This window comes from Centroberyx gerrardi, chromosome 2 (genome assembly GCF_048128805.1).
Source record: "Centroberyx gerrardi isolate f3 chromosome 2, fCenGer3.hap1.cur.20231027, whole genome shotgun sequence".
Lineage (NCBI taxonomy): Eukaryota > Metazoa > Chordata > Actinopteri > Beryciformes > Berycidae > Centroberyx > Centroberyx gerrardi.
Window position 1 is genome coordinate 36800920 of NC_135998.1, and position 7500 is coordinate 36808419.

Below are 7500 nucleotides of genomic sequence, written 5' to 3' on the forward strand. Positions count from 1 at the left end.
ATGATTACATTTACTTTATATTACATTTACTTTTTGGGTATGTTTGTTTTCAGCTCTGAGTTTCTGTAACCTGTAAACTCCACTCCTCTAATATCCACTAATATTGATTTCTGAAGTAAACGATAATTTAACAGTCAATAATTGGCCTGACATTCCTTATATATTTTAACATAGTACATTAGAATAACTGTAACTGTAACTGTAATCCCCGGAGTATCACACAGCTGCCCAGGAATCTCTATTTGATCTGATTATTGTATTCTGACTTAATTTTTTAATGTGATTACATTTTCTTTAGGTTAAATTAACATTTTCAGACAACAGTTACATGTTCTGCATGCACGGCACCATGCTGTCTGGTAAATACAGCTTCCATGTTACTGTGTCTGCTGACCTTTGACCTGCAAAAACACGAAATAAATGTGACTGAGGTGTTTTCATGCTGCAATAACCAGAAAAACTGAGCAGAAATCCATCTGTGTTACTCTGATTATCAACTTACTAACAATCAGATCAAGGAGTTAACGTGACAACTTCAATAAAAACTCTTTGTTCTGTTTATTTATTTACCTTGTAACATTTTGATGCTTTTATCACTTTTGATTCTTTTGTGTTTACATTGTTTTTCTGTTGTCTGTAACCTTTATGTGTTTTTGATGTAATTATGAAATGACATCATTAGTATGTGTGTCAACATGCTCAGTGTGAACGCAGGGTGAGGACCGCTGTTTGATAATGAAGTGTTACTGTAGGAAACACAGAGAGCTGATTGGACAGCTGCAGCGGGCGAGAGACACTGAGTTACAGTTAGACTAGGAGCTCTCTCACTTCAGCCAAAACACACACACACACACACACACACACACGCACACATAACATCAGTATTCATACGATGCCAGAATCCTTTATTCAGTATCAATTTTCATACAACACACACACACAAAAATGCACACACACACACACACACTCCTTTATTTCCTTCCTCACTACTAATGCATACAAAGAACCAGTGCGCGCGCACACACACACACACACACACACACACACACACACACACACACACACACACAAATCAGCATTCAACTCTTGAAACTCTTCTGATTCTGGATCAATTTGCAATACACACTGACCTACGTGGAAACACAACGACACACACACACACACACACACACACACACACACACACACACACGCCCAGCCATGCGGGGAGAGTGTAACACAGCCTGTTGTTGCAGGTTGAGCAGCTTCAGGCTGCTGGCTGTTAAAAGCTCCATTAGCGTCCGGCTCAGAAACAAACTGCAGCTCACCTGCTGCTTCACTCTGCTTCACTCTGACACTCTGCTCACTCTGACACTCTGCTCACTCTGACACTCTGCTCATTCTGACACTGCGCTCACTCAGCTCATTCTGACATTGCGCTCACTCTGCTCACTCTGACACTCTGCTCACTCTGCTCACTCTGACACTCCTCACTCTGACACTGCTCACTCTGAGACTCTGCTCACTCTGACACTGCTCACTCTGACACTGCTCACTCTGAGACTCTGCTCACTCTGACACTGCTCACTCTGACACTGCTCACTCTGACACTGCTCACTCTGAGACTCTGCTCACTCTGACACTGCTCACTCTGACACTGCTCACTCTGAGACTCTGCTCACTCTGAGACTCTGCTCACTCCTCACTCTGACACTCTGCTCACTCTGACACTGCTCACTCTGACACTGCTCACTCTGAGACTCTGCTCACTCTGACACTCTGCTCACTCCTCACTCTGACACTCTGCTCACTCTGACACTGCTCACTCTGACACTGCTCACTCTGAGACTCTGCTCACTCTGAGACTCTGCTCACTCTGAGACTCTGCTCACTCTGACACTGCTCACTCTGACACTGCTCACTCTGAGACTCTGCTCACTCTGACACTGCTCACTCAGACTCTGCTCACTCCTCACTCTGACACTCTGCTCACTCTGACACTGCTCACTCTGACACTCTGCTCACTCTGCTCACTCTGACACTGCTCACTCTGAGACTCTGCTCACTCAGACACTGCTCACTCAGACTCTGCTCACTCCTCACTCTGACACTCTGCTCACTCTGACACTGCTCACTCTGACACTCTGCTCACTCTGCTCACTCTGACACTGCTCACTCTGAGACTCTGCTCACTCAGACTCTGCTCACTCCTCACTCTGACACTCTGCTCACTCTGACACTCTGCTCACTCAGCTCAGTCTGCAGCAGCAGCAGTCTGTCTCGCTCCACATTTCCTTCTGAAATTACATTTTTTAACCTTCAAAGATGTTGAAGAGATTCCAAAATGAGATATCCACCACTTTAAAAATATATCACACCCACTCTCCCTCTTGACTGCTGGCATGAAAGTGAAGCACATTATGAGTTAGTACTGAAGTGAGAACTCATCTTATAGTAAGACATTTGCTCATAAAATAGTTCATCTTTTGAGGACAGAATCATTTATAGGACGGCTACAGGACCGCTGTAGGTGAATTCTTTTTGTTCCTGCAGCCGGGGGGAGGAAGGAGGGAGGAGGGAGGGAATATTCTGAGAAAAAAATGTATGAGATTTCTGAGATTAAAGCTGCACTAAGCAATTTTCCGACCACTAGAGGGTGACAGAAACCGCAACACATTTGTAAATAAACCACAGCAAAACTACTGGTCTACGGAGGCCACTAAGGACAAACAGTGCATACATGCTAACAGCTAAGCTAACCGTACATACAGAGAAGTGTCACCAGTTACCAGTCTCACTTTGACAGATCTTTCTCCTGCTGAAGGTCACATGACCCACAATGACAAGTGAAGAGGCAGGTAGCACGTTTACTAGTTTAACAGTTTACTAGTTTAAGAGTTTACTAGTTGAACAAGTTTACTAGTTGAACAAGTTCACTAGTTTAACAAGTTTACTAGTTTAAGAGTTTACTAGTTGAACAAGTTTACTAGTTTAAGAGTTTACTAGTTGAACAAGTTTACTAGTTGAACAAGTTTACTAGTTTAACAAGTTTACTAGTTTAAGAGTTTACTAGTTTAACAAGTTTACTAGTTTAACAGTTTACTAGTTGAACAAGTTCACTGTTTAACAAGTTTACTAGTTTAAACAGTTTACTAGTTTAATAAGTTTACTAGTTTAATAAGTTTACTAGTTTAAGAGTTTACTAGTTTAACAAGTTTACTAGTTTAAGAGTTTACTAGTTTAACAAGTTTACTAGTTGAACAAGTTCACTGTTTAACAAGTTTACTAGTTTAAGAGTTTACTAGTTGAACAAGTTTACTAGTTTAACAAGTTTACTAGTTTAAGAGTTTAGTAGTTGAACAAGTTCACTGTTTAACAAGTTTACTAGTTTAAGAGTTTACTAGTTGAACAAGTTTACTAGTTTAAGAGTTTAGTAGTTGAACAAGTTTACTAGTTTACTAGTTTAACAAGTTTACTAGTTTAAGAGTTTACTAGTTGAACAAGTTTACTAGTTTAAGAGTTTACTAGTTCAACAAGTTTACTAGTTGAACAAGTTTACTAGTTTAAGAGTTTACTAGTTCAACAAGTTCACTGTTTAACAAGTTTACTAGTTTAACAAGTTTACTAGTTTAAGAGTTTACTAGTTGAACAAGTTTACTAGTTTAAGAGTTTACTAGTTCAACAAGTTCACTGTTTAACAAGTTTACTAGTTTAAACAGTTTACTAGTTTAATACGTTTACTAGTTTAATAAGTTTACTAGTTTAAGAGTTTACTAGTTTAACAAGTTTACTAGTTTAAGAGTTTACTAGTTGAACAAGTTTACTAGTTGAACAAGTTCACTGTTTAACAAGTTTACTAGTTTAAGAGTTTAGTAGTTGAACAAGTTTACTAGTTTAACAAGTTTACTAGTTTAAGAGTTTAGTAGTTGAACAAGTTTACTAGTTGAACAAGTTTACTAGTTTAAGAGTTTAGTAGTTGAACAAGTTTACTAGTTGAACAAGTTTACTAGTTTAAGAGTTTAGTAGTTGAACAAGTTTACTAGTTTAACAAGTTTACTAGTTTAAGAGTTTACTAGTTGAACAAGTTTAAGAGTTTACTAGTTTAACAAGTTTACTAGTTTAAGAGTTTACTAGTTTAAACAGTTTACTAGGTTAATAAGTTTACTAGTTTAACTAATTTACTGTTTAACAAGTTTACTAGTTTAACTAATTTATTGTTTAACAAGTTTACTAGTTTAAGAGTTTAGTAGTTTAACAAGTTTACTAGTTTAAGAGTTTACTAGTTTAAACAGTTTACTAGGTTAATAAGTTTACTAGTTTAACTAATTTACTGTTTAACAAGTTTACTAGTTTAACTAATTTATTGTTTAACAAGTTTACTAGTTTAACAAGTTTACTAGTTTAAACAGTTTATTAGGTTAATAAGTTTACTAGTTTAACTAATTTACTGTTTAACAAGTTTACTAGTTTAACAAGTTTACTAGTTTAAACAGTTTACTAGGTTAATAAGTTTACTAGTTTAACTAATTTACTGTTTAACAAGTTTACTAGTTTAACTAATTTATTGTTTAACAAGTTTACTAGTTTAACAAGTTTACTAGTTTAAACAGTTTACTAGGTTAATAAGTTTACTAGGTTAATACGTTTACTAGTTTAACTAATTTACTGTTTAACAAGTTCACTAGTTTAACAATTTTACTGTTTAACAAGTTTACTAGTTTAACTAATTTATTGTTTAACAAGTATACTAGTTGACCAAGTTCACTAGTTAAACAAGTTCACTAGTTTAACAAGTTTACTGTTTAACAAGTTTACTAGTTGAACTAATTTATTGTTTAACAAGTTTAAAAGAGAAGAAAACAGTAACACAGCTTTGTATCATGATGTCACTTATTGCAGGTTTAAATTTCTAAGAAAAAAACATATTTTTAGTGATGAACCATGTTGCTTCACTTTGTAAGGCAGGATGAACCAGGTGGAACAGTTCAGTCTCAACAGACAGGCAGCAAGTTTACTGATCTAGATACTGAAATTATCTAGATACTGAAATTATCTAGATACTGAAATTATCTAGATCGCGGATATCGCAAAATTTCTGACTTTAACCTCTGTTTTTTCTCTGAACATTAACCCCACTCTTCCTGGCTGCGGTAAAAAAAAAAAAAAGAACTTCACCTACAATAGCCCTAATATGCCGCCGTACATTTATGTTTTTCAAATATTAGTAACATTTTTTCCAAAATGGATAAATAGTGTAAAGAGATCCTTCATTTGCTGGTTCTTCATAGTTTTTAAAATCAAGTCAAACCATGTTGAGCTGCTATGGGACAACAGTTTGTTCTCCGGTGTCCCGGGTAACGCTCGGCTGCCTCTTTAATCTTCCTGCGCCTCCTGCTGGACGTTTGTTCCACTGTGTTTCTATTCTGAGCAAATTTGACTTTGTTGTGAAAACATCATCAGCAGGAGAATAAGATTCAATCTGTTTTCTACTGTTTTTATCTGTAGTACTAATGAAAGATAGATGTAGTATAAATACATGGAGTACTTCTACAATGACTACCACTGTATACACTACTAAGCAGTATAAATACATGAAGGATAGATGCAGTAGAAATCTCTCTCTCCTCTCTGTCTGTCTCTCTCTCTCTCTCCTTATCATTTTGCCTATAAATACTCTCCTCTCACTCTCTCGCTCAGCCTCTCTCTCTCTTTTTTAACCTCTATTTATCCAGAGAAAGATTGCTGAGCACGTACACTCATTTTCAGCATCGCTCTGCTTCACCTTCATACAGTCTCTCTCTCTCTCTCTCTCTCTCTCTCTCTCTCTCCCTCTCTATCTCGTTCTATCTCTCTCTCTCTCACCATGCTGGCCCTGAGCTCTTTCCAACCACTCAATTTCAGGGCTCATTTCAGCCAGCTGCCGTTAAAACGCTGTACTCCACACACACACACACACACACACACACACACACACACACACACACACACACACACGCCGCTCGGCTGAACACCCACCTCTCTGCCCTCTAGTTTTAAATTCCTCTAAAATGGATATTCCTGTAAATCTCGACCATTGTGTGCGAGTGTGTAACATCTCTAACATCTAAGACTGTGTGTGTGTGTGTGTGTGTGTGTGTGTGTGTGTGTGTGTGTGATCCCTCCCCCCGGTTTGACATTGTAACTCTGTAAAATGTGACCTGGCTGACCTGAAGGAGAGAACTGACTTTAACGGATTAAAGTCAAATAAAAGCAGGAACAAAGAAGAACTAACATTAAAGGTTTAATATGGAATAGAATAGAATAGAATAGAATAGAATAGAATAGAATAGAATAGAACAGAATACACACTAACTTCTCTCCTTGTAGGTTTTTGCTGCATGCTTTAATCAGTTTCCTTCTTGTTGTTGTTGCATTTCTGTGTTTAGTTTTTTCTCTCATTGTAGTGATGGGGATGATGGTAATAATGATAATGATATAATAATAATAATAATAATAATAATAATACTTTCTATTTCCACGTTCCTCCAATTATCCATCAAGAGGCATAATAAATAAAAAAAACATTTAATTGTAAATAAGAATTTGATATTAATTGACTTTCCTGGTTAAAGGTTAAAAACAATGAAATAAAATAAAACCTAGAAACACTAGAGCCTAGAAACTAAAAATAACGTTGCTTTTAACAAATATAATTTAAAAAAAACCCCATAAAATAAGATTAAGATCTAAATGAAACTGATTTGTTTTTTTAAAACTTACAACAGCTACTTAGAAAATCAAAAATAATTTAGAGGTTTACTGTTGGTCAACCATGAATTCCATAGAGCTAATTACAGAGAGTAGAAATCCCAAATAATTTATTGTATTAAAAAAACAAACACAAACAACAAACATGACCAATTTGAAACTCAATTTAAAATAATAATCTCTTATTCCCGGCAGGGTTTACATTGGACTACTTTAAAACTCAAAATGTTGTTTTTTAAAGCTCCACATGGTGTAAAGCAGGACTCCCTCTCCTCTGTGATGATAAAGGAGTTGGATGTGTATCTAAACATGGTGAAAGCATCAAAACTAAATCCACACAATCCATATTAGAAAAGCGAGCCTCTAAACGAGCCGTTTGGACTTCCGTAACTTTGTGGCGTCACAAAGGTTCGCTCATTATCATTTCTGTAAGAAATAACAGACTAACAAAGTGTTTTTTTTCAAAGCGGTCGAGCGGTCGTCATCGTTTATTACCGGAGAGTTTTCCCTACCTGTAGCCGCCGGGCCGCGGCGTCTCACGTTTCACTCTCGAAACGGTTAGCCGATCGGAACGGAGGGTCGTTAATATTAATGAGCCTTAAAGACACGGAGACAGAAACGGCCTGTTCTTGGTAAGGCTCAGAGAGATGCTGGAAAATGAACGTGGAGAAATGGATTGAGAGTGTTTTTGGGTCATGACACCACACACACAGCTTTGAATGGACAGAAAGACACAAAATAAAACCTTTAAGACTCTAATGTGTTAGTAACAGG

The 7500-nt window shown here is 36.9% G+C and overlaps 1 protein-coding gene across 1 annotated transcript in view; it reads right to left on the bottom strand.

Annotated features, from left to right (window-relative positions):
- Positions 1-7500, bottom strand: part of dcc (DCC netrin 1 receptor) — a 172021-nt gene that overhangs the window by 115142 nt on the left and 49379 nt on the right.